General features: G+C 44.0%; 1 long non-coding RNA gene across 4 annotated transcripts in view; it reads right to left on the bottom strand.

Annotated features, from left to right (window-relative positions):
* LOC108448737 overlaps positions 1-12263 on the bottom strand; it is a 213677-nt gene that overhangs the window by 53961 nt on the left and 147453 nt on the right. The window contains exon 4 of one of the 4 annotated variants that reach the window (XR_001864739.1): positions 3266-3388. The exons of the other annotated variants lie outside the window; for them this stretch is intronic. This is a non-coding gene — a long non-coding RNA (uncharacterized LOC108448737). The remainder of the gene's footprint in view (positions 1-3265; positions 3389-12263) is intronic. 4 annotated transcript variants of the gene reach the window in all.

Here is a 12263-nt window from a genome sequence, read left to right as displayed (position 1 = left end):
ACTGTGTAGACACATTAAAAAAAGGCATCCCTCTGTCAGACAGCACAGGCCACAGAAATGAAAGATGATGTAACAACAGATGAAGGCACTTCATCACAGATCTGCTGCTTGCAAAATTCAGAAGAGTAATAAGGTGGTGGGCAGCAAGACTCACAACCTGCCACACATCCAGTTGCCACTGTAGGAACAGGAGTTCATTGTAAATCACGGCAGGAGATGACTCGGAGGTGGTGCTGAAGGACAAATAGCCATTGCTTCATGGGCCACTGACACCAAGGCAAGCCATGGCCGTGGTGGGCTTCGTTACTCAAACAATGATGGGCCAGATAACGTCAAGCATGAAATGTAATCCTCACCTGACCTGAGTGGAAAGCTCTGAAATAAAGACGTTGGAAAGAAAGAATGATTTTATGTATTCTTGAAAAATAGTGACTGGCACCTGTCAGTGCATCTCACGTTCCTCCTTGAAGGTTTTCACTGACATTAAACAAGAGTGTAAATAACTCTAACAAAAGGGAGGGTGGAAACAAAAGAGGTGAGGTGAAATGCAATTAGGTTCTGCAGGGAGGATGAGCAGGCAGGTGCAGGCAGCTTCTGAGCAACCAGCGGCTGCGGCCAGAGCCATTCGAGATGGCTGCACTTGTAATCTGTTTACAGAGGAGTAATTGAAAGTAGAGATGTCTGTTAGGCCAAGTGTAACAGTTTGTTCTCGCTTTTCTGCCCTTTCAGTGTAGCTGAAACGATGGCAGGAGTGATAAAGGACGAGGATCCATGAGGTGTGAAACCTATCTGATTGGCACCGGGAGAGGCTGTGATGTGTGTCAAGTTCACCTCCACAACGATGTTGTTTTTACAGCTTGTGACTCATTTGGGTTTGTGCGACTGCTACAAAGCTACTTCTGGCCACTGGGACATGCATTTGACCAGAGCAGGATGGAAGACAGATTTTGTGCAGGTCACTGTGTCTGTGTTTTAAAAAGAGAGCCCTGGGAGCAGAGCCCCAGAACTGCTGGTGCAAGACATGCCCAGGAAAAGGGGGTTTCTAACTCCGTTTTCCTACTTCATTTACTCCATTTTACAGTTTCCCCTACTGTTTTCTTAGTGCTGTAACAGGAAAACTCTGTATTAGGCACTTTCAAACAAAATTTGGTGGTGAGTGAAACAAGCAAGTTGCTTTTATTTCCCCTGTTTCAGACTAAGAGCTGTGCACTGGGCAGACTTCCTAGAGTGTGCTGCATATTCCCAGAGAGAGACCTATGACAAACATTCCTGCAAAAAATGTGTGCTGACACAAATTTGATACTGACACATGTAAAAATGTGTGAGAAAAAGAATACTTCTGAGATATAATTTTTTTTTTCAAAATTCAGGAACTTTCCCTATGATTACTGGGGAGCATCACTCAAAGGAAAAACTAGAAAGTAGCACTGAATACTGGAAGACAAGGAACATTAGACTATTCCACATGCTCAGCAGATTTAGAAGAACAAAGTCAGGCACTGGTAACTTCAGTCTTCTTTGCACTGTTTAACCCATGGCTAAAAGAATCTTTATAAGGTTATTTATTACTTAGAAGAAGAACAAAGGCTGGCACAAAGGAAAGGGAGAAGAGCTCACAGTGACCCTGCCTGGGCCTAAAGAAATAAATCCAACAGCACTTTACGAGAAAAGCAGGTGAGGTTTAGACTAAGCTCCAAGTATCTCTCTGCTTTTGGGATGATCTTGTCATATTTGATTATGGGCTGTGTTTGGTAGAAAGCACCTTAAAAGTGAGAAAACGCCATCCAATGTCTCAGAGCTTCCAAGTAAAGTTTGTTAGAGTTGCTTGAACGGTTCAGATATTCCCAGCATGCACACATGTGAAAAACCCACCAGCCATGCTACCCCCAAATCCCATTTATTCCTCTTCATGCTCTGTTGTCCTTGAGCTCCAGCTGGCACCAGCAGTGGCCACAGCAAGTCGCAGGGAGTGTCCCCCCTGCCCCAGCAGCGCTGGAGGAAGGGTTGGGAGAAATCTCAGTAGGAAGCCTGCACGGCAAAGATTTTTGCACCCCTTTTTGAAGGCACAATGTGACTGAAGAATTTAGATAAGGCTCCAAATGCATCTGTCCCTTGGGGTGAGTACTTGCAGGCAGAGCCTGTTCTACAGACCAAGGCTGAAGATTCCCCCTGTCACAGATAGGAGCTGGATTAGGCTTCACACATAAAATTTCTCCCCTCTCTTTTCCATAACTAAGAAGCAGTTCCAACTACAGGGTTGCATTCTCTGCTGGCAGAGATGATTGTTACTGCACTGGATTGCCCCACAGTCAGCTTACTGGAGAAGGGAAAGTGAAGAGAACCCCTGGAGGTTTTTAACCAACTTAAATAAAAACCAGCATGGATGAATGTGACTCCGTGTGTCCTAATAAACAAACAATACAAAACACTGCCAAACCTACCAGAGGCCTGAATTTACAGCTGAGATTTGTGGCTAGCCAGAACCCAAATCCAAACCCAGACCTGGCTTCCTCCCAAGTGAGTCTGAATTTCACGTCTAGTTTTTCTAAAGCTGTTGCTTATGCAAAACCTAAAACTAGTCAACATCTTCACGGTAACTTTGGTTTCCCTCTTGCTCTGAGGGCCAGGAAATGGCAGAGCAGAGCACAGAGAGCTGTTTGTCTTTTGCAACCTGTCTTCATCTCCATAGATCAATTTGGCAAATTAAATTCAGGGCGTGAATGGCCCTGCCGCCCAACCACTCCAGGATCGATGCGACGCTGTCTGTGCCCCACAGAATATTTATGCCAAAGAGCATTAAAAATAAATAATAAAATGCTGCTTCTTCAATATACTCTGACATTCAGCAGAGAGAGAAATGAAGGCGAGGTGGGGAGGGGAGAGGAGAGGGGAAAGCAGTCAGTTCCCAGAGTGAAAAGCACAGGCACGTGTGTCAAAGGGTTTTGTCTGGAACAGTGGGACCAGGTGGCAGGAGGATGCTGCAGAGGGGAAAATACTCAGCTTTCCTCCCTAGCAGGCAGGTCTGCATAACTGCAATTCGGGCGGGCAGTGTTGGTCCCCCACACACTTTGCTGAGGCAAAACTCCCTCTGAGATTAAATTATTAAGCATGGCAGAAATGAAGAGAAGAAAATCAGGTTCAAAGTTACCTGCTGGAGGATATTTTGGTAGAGAGGAGTCAATCAGCGGTGAAATAAGTATAAATAAAGCACACACCCAAATTTTTTCTTAAGGTCTGGATGCTAATCTCACATTGCATGGATTACCTGGATAATCTGAGCAGGCAGGTCCCCAGGTGACTGAAACAAGGCTGCCCTCCACAGTGATTTTGAAGCTTAGCCCTGCAGTCGCCACACATGGACTCCCAAGAGCTGGAATCTGCATGAAACCTGGAGCCGGTGGGCAAAGACCTGTGTTAGCACCCAGAAACCTACTGCTCACAAAACAGACATGAAGTAAATCTTTGCAGGATTTGCACTAAGGTTGTAGCTCTGAGCCAATATTCACCTGGATATCCAGCACAAGAAGGAGATACTGTTGTATTTCTCATTTACCCAACCCACGACTCATCATCTGATTTTACCAGGGAAAAGAAATATCAGAGCAGCTCTTTCCCCAGCCCAGGTGAGGGCTGAACAGATCCACTCACAAGCTTGGTGGCACTGTTATCTGTCTTTTCCCTCTTGCCCTCCATTTGCTGTCTGGGATATTCCAATTCACTCCAATCTTTCAACCACTTCCCCTTTGTTCACCTCTCTTTTGTGCTTCCTTTTGTGCAAATACTCCAGCAAATGAGGTCCCTGGAAGGAACAAAGGCGTTTAAGGATAATGTTGCTATCCTGCAGGAAAATGGTTTTCAAATTTATCATCATGTATAGAGCTAGGAAATATTTTACAGACCTGACTTTTTTTTCTTTTTTTTTTTTTTCCATCCAAAACGTTTCACAAGTTTGGATGGATTAATGTGAAATTACTTTGTCAGAAAAATGGGTAGCAGTGGTGGGGAATAACAATATTTATTTTTAGCATTTGGAGAATAAAACACTGGCTTTCTGCTACACTTAGGGGTTTTTTTTTGCTTCAGTTTTACATAGCAGATCTTTTAAAGCCTCTGAAATTAAAAAAAAATCAATTTTGGTAAAAAAAAATCTCTTTTTTCATCTGACTTCCATTTTTCTTAAATAATGCAGAAATTATTTCCAGTTGAAAGGAGTCCTTCCTATTCTCATAACAGTTATATATCATTAATGCCTTGTAAGAGCTACATTTAGCCAATGAGCTAATACAAATAAACCATGTGATTGGCAAAGACAACTCTAATTAGAAGGACTTCCAACAAATTGACCACAGATGAGATAAAGGGCAGGATAAGTAAAAGTGCTATATAAATTACTTGCCATGAATTATCTACCAGCTCAAGACAACTGACAGTAATAGACCTGGGCAGCACATTGTGTCACCTTTCATTCCAGATCCCGATTTTTCCAGTGAACTCAGGAATAAAAATCCTGCTCTGCTCACTAGGGAAACACACAAGACATAAATTGTAGCAGGGTATTTTTTGCGTCAGAGATGGCTCTTTGTGTCTCCTCGTGCAATTGTACTTTTCTTGCCTTATACCCGAAATTCTGAACTCTTAAGGATTTTGGTGTGATCCCTAATGGAGCCAGATTCAGGCTCTGAGCAGTAGGGACCACAGCAAGCACTTCATGGGGGATAGGGGTAAGAGAGATAAAATCATCATCCTCAGGAGATGTGTCCATCCAAGGAGACAAAGACCTGTCAGACTGCTCTCCACTGAAAGCACGACTGGTGTGCAGGAAAAGGCAGGAAAAGATTCCTAAGGTCAGTTTCCAAGTCTTCGGTTTTCATGTAGCCAAGAACATTTTCTGCACTGGACAGGGTGTGTACAGCATCTTAAACAAAACCTCGTAACGTCTCTCTGCGGGGATTGATTTAGATGGCATGATAAATCATTTCAAATAAAGGTATGGGATGATATCCAGAGACTTCAGGCTTCAGGCTTCAATCTAATTAGGAGTCTGGGAGCAGCACAGAGCTGCTGGATGAGCAGGGGTTTGTGCACAGCCAGCACCCTCATTTAAGGCACATCCAGACCTCCCACCCCACATGGCTGTGATGCTGCCAATACCCACATTGCATTGAGGTTCCCAGCAGAATTAGTGGTCGTGGTGGTCTCAGTGGGGAGGAATGAATGGGATAAGTGCACTACCTACCCTTAAATCAGCACACAGGGAACAAAAATCACCTTGTAATACAGTTCCAGCACCAGGAAGCTTATATTTCTTCTAGTGACATGGCAAGGCCCATGACATCATGCCTCGGTGTCGTGGCCCCACATCATTTCATCATGAGGTAATCAGGTCAGCATCAGAGCAAGGACCCTTTAAATCAAGCGATGAGAGCCAGAGGCTGTTTCTGATCGAAGGGCAGCCACAGGGAGAAGGTGCCATTCACAGCCTCAGAACGGTCTCTCCTGCAGCTGCAGAGCTCAGGAGGGAGGGGGAAGGAGAAAAAACCCCCAACACCCAGGTGTTTGTAGTTTGTCCTTGCTTGGAGGCAGCCAGATGCTTTACCATTTCAGAGAATGGGGAGAGCAAGGGGAATAGAAAGAAATACCCTTTGCTTTTCACAAGGAGACAGGAAGAAATGAGAGAGTCCATTAGATGTTAATGAATTACCCTGCAATATGCCGGGCAGGCAGGCCAGCTCCTTAACTCCAGAGCTGGCAGAGCTAGGCAGAGATGCCAATTTATCCATGTCTGCAGCATTTTGCAATAACACACCAGACTGTGTGATACTTTCCCCTCCTGCACCAAATGCTTCCTCAGGGCCCATCACCGGCAGCACCATGATTTAAGAGCAGGGTGAGTGTGTGACCGGCAGGGCCAGTTAAAGCACTAAAATAAATTGCCAGAGGAGGGTATGGAACCATCATCATCGGCAATTTCTAACAGCAGGTTCAACATCCTGCCTGCAGCCAGAGGGATGGAGCAAAAAAAAACCTTGCAAAGTCCTTTCCAATGTGGTTTTTACGATTTCACAGGTTACAGAAGCAGCTTTGAGAGCTCTGAGCCCTGTTCCACATTTGCTGCTGCCTGACCAGAAAAAAATCCTTAAATATAAAATCCTTTGCACTTATTTTTTTCTTTGTCTTGGTTTATTAAATGGCCTTCAAATCCAATTTTAGAGGTTCTTCCTTTATCAAGAGAGATGTTTCCAATTGCAAAGGTTATATCAGCCCCACAGATTACTGACTGCTCTGGTAAATACCCTGGCAAAGGTCTCAGTGCACTCTCTGCTCCATAGACCTGCAGAAGTAGCTCAGTCCCAAACTGCTGTCTGAGGACTGTCCTCTTTCAAATCCACCAGATGCAGAGCTAAATCCTGAGAAGGGCTCTTGCTGCTTCACACAAAGTTTGATGGAGTTGAGAGCCTAGGTTACAACCTGAACTGGTAAATTAAAAACAGTTTTAATTGTTATCAGAATATCCCTCCAAGCTTCACAGCCAGAAGGTGAAATGCGAGCCAATCCAGGGGTTATTTTTAAATCATCTCAGAATTTTAAAGTTCAGCACCTGAGTTTTGCAGGGTAGATGTCTGAGATACAAAGGTCTGAGTCTGGCAGAACTGAAACAGTGCCAGAGCAGAGCCCAAAAGGTGAGGTACAAAGTATTTCCCTGGAGGATGCTATGCACCCTCACCTTGGCTCTAAAACACTTCACTGGCAGGTGCTTTCCCTGTCCCTGGGTGCACTCAGAGCCTCGCAGGACTGAGTTGAAAGTTCATCGGTTACACCATTTACCCAAATGAAGATAATGACATGACAAGTAAAATCAATTTTCATATGGTTTCTAAGCTGAGATTTGCTTCCAGAGGTTAAAGACACCAAGCAATACCCTTCAGTGAGGCTAAACAATTTATAGCAGCTGAGGATCTATCCTTCAAAGCTTAACTGCTAAGAGAAGGGAGAAATTAATTTCTGAATCCAGTGCATGTTCATCCAAGCTTAAAATAAATGGGGATTATTATTCTTTTCAGGTGAAAAGCAGATTATAAAAATAAATATACATTGTAAGTTTAAAAGCAAGACTCTAGGGAGACAGCTGGATTCAGAGAGAAATTAATCAGAAAGCAACTTCTGAAAGCATTGAATATTCTTTGCCATTTCCCAATCGATTCTTAACTGAGAGAGCAAGAAAACAGCCGACACTCCTAATAGCTGCTTTTGGAAGTGCAGTCTGCCCAGCAGCATGATTTGTGGGGCTTGCATGAGTTCCTGGCAGCCACTGCAGATGAATCAGAGGTTTCTTTTTTAACATCATCTGTGATAATAGTCTGGCAGTGAGGAGAAGTGTTGCTTTCCTGCAATCCAGCTTTGCAGGATGCTATCCTCTTTGGTAAAGCAGACATTAAGATTCAAAATCTGAGAAGGTCCTAATATAGAGAATATGAGCTAAATATATCCACTCTGCAGATCAATTTTTCCCTTGCCAACACGTTAACATGTTTTTTTCTTTTTATTTTCTTTTCTTTGTTTTTCCTTTTTTTTTTTTTCATCTGAGATCAGTGCCACATTCTCAAGCACTTGGCCAAATTAATAAAATCAGTTCATTATTTCAGGTTCCTGCAGTTTTAACTCCTCTGGTCTGCCTTCTCAAAGTAAATGCAGAGAGGCTGCATAAGCACAGGCTGCCTCTGGGGTAGGAGAGAACCTGGGAATCAGACCAATTGCCTCCCTCACTTCAGCTCCATCAGGGAATTTTAAATATAAACCCTGCTTTTTTTCACCACATAAAATGGGTAATCTGGGTCTTGCTATTAAGAATTGCATCACTCTAGGAATATAAATAGATAAATACTTCTGTGAGACCACTGCTCACCAGCAATCTTTCTATCAGCCAGTCTTCCTCACACAGTCTTCTCATTAATTAAAAGCTGCACAGTTTGGACCATTGAGGCAAAACACAGTGTAGCACCCAAAATATTACCCTGGGAACAGCTCGTGAAAGCTCCCACTAATCTCTCAGTAAGGGGCTCAGAGCAGCACAAGCAATCAAGCCTCAATGATTCCTCAACAACCAATGAAATCTGGCAAGGCAAAAGAAAAGATAAATGGAGGGAAAAGCAACCAAAACAAAACCCTTGCCAGTGTGCAGGGAAGTTTTCTGGGGTCTCTGCATTAGGAGACAAAAGCCTCCCACGCTCAGCTTGACGCTGTTGAGAGCTGAACCTTTGCCGCAGACTTCCCTCAGCGTGAGTCCCTGTCCCTGAAGTGTGATTTATCCCCCCAGAACAGCAAACAACACAACATCCCAGCACAGGAGTCACTTCAGTGCTTGAAGATCCAGCCATTGACTGCAGGCTTTACCTTCCACCTCTACACAAACACCAACCAAGGCCTGCGCAAGCAAATCAACTGGAGAATGGATTGGGGGGAAAAAACCTAGCAAAACACTAAACACAGCTTTCTTTTCACCTCTTTCAGCACTCAACCAATGGATGTTTCCCTAGGGTAGAGTAAGGAAGGTAGAATTAGTGCTCTCTAAACAGGTGAAGTACATATCCAAACCTGTACTTTCTCAGGCTAATGGTAAGAAGGTAAGTAGCACAACAGTTCACATCCCCAGCATTGCTCAGGAACAACTAAGCATGTGCATAAAAGCATCTATTAACATGCTTTACTTTTTCAAATGCTTCAGCTTTTGACACTTTCTACATGGCTTGCTACAAGGAATCAGTAGTATTTCTTCTTTATGCTTTCTTTAGCTTACTACTAAAAAAAATAACAGGGAAGATCTGTTTCAGTTCATCATTTGTCCAGGTGTATTTGGAAATTCAAGAGTCTTCTAATCCTTTCCTCCGAGGAAAAGGAATCTGATCCACTTTGAGTCTCTGAAGTGTTGCAATGGTCCTTCCCATCATCATAGTGAAGTTATGGCAGGTGCTGCCTCCCTGGCCCTCAACAATCCTTCATGAAGTCAAAGGATGTCTTTCCATGTGTTACTCCTACCTTTAAAACCAAAATAGAAACTTGCCCTGACTGGTGTTTGGTCAGTGCTTTACAGCTGAGGATGAAGGCCTTTGGCAAGCTGAACCCAGCTCAGTCCACCTTGGATTAGCCACAACCAACAAGAAGGAAATTTTGGCTTCTTAATACTGCTGTTTTGGCCTCCCTTTAAACTTCAGTTGTGATCTGGGAACCTGACATTATTTAGGGTTCCAGAGAGCAAAGACATCCTAGTTTAATTTAGCCTTTGGTTTGAGTTCAGCTGCTCTGGCTCGTGCTGACCAACCTGCACAGCACAAACACATGGAGACAACAGGGAGAGAAGCATCAGCCCCATTCACATCTCCCTGAAACGTGATCTTGCTGCCCTCCTTCCCTCTGTTGTTAGTGTATTAACTCTCCATGTTGCTATTTTTGTGTCTTGGAGCACAAGGAGTGAGAAGTAAGAAGGGACCTTGTTGGGCACCCAGCACCATACCTTAGGGTGTGGTCCAAGCCCTTTGCTCCCAGCACAGCAAACCTGATCTGCGTGGGCTAGCAAAGACACAGATAGGGATTAAAATGCTGTGCCCTTCTCCTGGTGGGTCTACACTGACACAGAGCCACAGGGGTCAGGGCAGGCCAGATATTGCCTCTCTTCACAGACACATTTTTCCCAGATGCTCCTCTATCCTCCAGCCCTTGCTTCATCCCATGTGTTCATGAGTTTATGGAAGACACAGCACTTTTGTAGAGCTTTGTGCAGCACCTAGGTCCACTTGTCCTGAACCTAAGCGAGAGCACAGTTCCCAGGAAAGGCGGTTCCGAGATGGAAAGGACAGGAAGAAACACGACCCGCATCTCAAGCAACAAGCCCAGCTTTCAATCCCCTGCCAGGAAAAGCCACAGTGAAGCCAATGACTTTCACTCAGCAACCAACAATTCCAAAGCAGAGAAAAAACCAACCCTTCCTTAAGTCATGTCTTTCCTTGACCTTCCCAACAGCAAAACAACTTGTGTGCTTTAATGATGTCCCTCCTGAACCCAAATATCCTCCTTTTCCAGCTGTACCTGGTTTTTCAGCTGACACCCAGGGGAGGATTCCTGCAGGAGCAAACTCCCCTTGAAAAGCAAGTGACAGCAATGAGGGACCAAGGCATTTTTCCTGCACATTTCAACATAGGAGAGTAAGCAAAGACTAAGACCCAGTCCTGATCCTGAAGTCACTCTGCTGTTACTCCTAGTCTGGATCTCTAATCTCTACCAGAAGCACTAGAAAATCCAGTTCCCAACGCACCAGCTCAAGGATTTTCTTCTCAGCCAGGGTAGAGAGTAAAGACAGAAAACCCAGAGTTCAAACAGAACCAAGAATGGCTGTTGTTCAGTCATCTGCTTTGGACTTTTTCAATGCCTTATTAGGAGTCAATTGACAAAAAAAGAAAAGGAATAAAAGGAACAACAAATCCATAGCCTGTCTAGCAGGGAGAAGGGAAGAATGCAACAGTTTTACAAGACCAATAAATTGAAACACACACAAACTCCACAGCCATGACCTTTTAAAGTGTCATTTTTAGTGAGAGCATTGGCATGGAACGGTGCTTTTGATTTGTGCTGAGCAGAAACATTCAGAAAATCCAATCTGCACTTTGACATCAGCTGAGGCAGATCAGCCTTTGCCAGATAATTTAGAAAAGCTCAGGATTGCTTCTGCTGCAAGGTAAGACTGAACATCTGCCTTCCTTCCCCTTGATTGCCCACTGAATCCACAAGACCTCTTTAGGGGCTGTGTAACATGGATGTGACTTTTCCAACCACTCCCCATCTTAAAGCTGATTTCCCCAACTGGGGAAGTGTGTAGGGGTAGTATGGGGGGGTCATTGCCAGCACTACTGCCTTCTGTCAAACTGCTCCCCTCTTTGTGCTGCCTAAAGCCTGAGATGAGATCACTTCCCTCCAAAGATATCTTCCTCCAAGACAGGCAGGGTTTGAATAAACATGGGTGTATATTCTTGCCCAAGCCTGAACCTGTAAGGTTATGTTACATCCACAATGGAAAACCAGCCTCTCACATCTCTGCCTTTCACGCAGAGATGAAGGGAGTTCTACCAGGGATGAAAACATGAATAAAGATGTGTGCCAGAAGTTTTAGGGGGGAGGTAACGTGAGCCACAGACTCCTTGAAGAGCTTGTGTTATACATTGCTCTGCTAAAAACAAAACCTTTCCTGCATTAGGTTTTACAGGGATTCAGGAAGTGAGCAGGCAATCCAAGGGAAGCACCATCAAAAGGTACAAATTCAGGTCCAATAGCTCATTTACTCCTATACTTTTTCCCAGCTGTTAACCAAAGATGGGAGTCTGGTTAATGAACATTTAAACTACTAGTTTATTCTAACTCAGTGTGTCTTGTTTCATCCAAGAACATTTTATGTCACTCCCTTATATGAACCCAGGAGCTGTTAAAATAAAATAAAACTGGTATTTCTAACCACAGCAACAATCAATATGCCTCAGAGAAACACAATGAACATATCTGCAGCCTGAATTTATAAAAGTCTTGGTTCATTCAGGAGAGCTCTTCTAGGCTGAACAGCAGTTCCATACCTTTGGAAGTTAAACCACGATTCTTTCTGCTAATGAAGAAATAGAAAACTGAAGAGCATGTGTCCCCAAGCAGATTGAGTAATGAGGTTGCTTTCTATTAATGCAGTGTAGGAGAGAGGGCAGGAGGGAAGAAGCCCTGGCAAAGGAAAAGGGCTGTTAAGCTAACAGGCAAATCTGTGCAACAGCACAGGAGACATAACTGGCTACAAACTGGAGAGGAGGAGTTAGTCTCCAAAATTCCTCATTATTAAAACACATGGTGCTGGAAGGGCCATTTCCTCAGGCCACATAGGACCTTTGGGCCCTCAATTCCCAAGTAATATGTTAAAGCATGATTTGCAGAGGATCAAGTTTGGATGAGTTTGGCTTCACGGGCATAGCAATCGGCTGGGAAAGGTAGACAGAATCTTTGCAAAAAGTCCATTGCATTGGGAATTATTTTAGCAAGAACATGGAAAATAATTCCTCGCCCTCTTCCCTTACAGCCAACTCTGGCTTGGTCAGCACAAATCTTCCCCTCTCATCTAAATTAAGATGTTGCAAGGGTACTAAACAATCAATTGATTTCTCAGAGGACTTTCTACATTTATCAGCCTGGAAGACTAAGATTAATTCTACTCCAAATTAAAGCAAAGGCACTGGCAATGCCTG

This window comes from Corvus brachyrhynchos, unplaced genomic scaffold (assembly GCF_000691975.1).
Source record: "Corvus brachyrhynchos isolate BGI_N302 unplaced genomic scaffold, ASM69197v1 scaffold97, whole genome shotgun sequence".
NCBI lineage: Eukaryota > Metazoa > Chordata > Aves > Passeriformes > Corvidae > Corvus > Corvus brachyrhynchos.
Note: the sequence above shows the minus strand (reverse complement) of the source record. Positions and strands in the feature narration are given on the sequence as shown.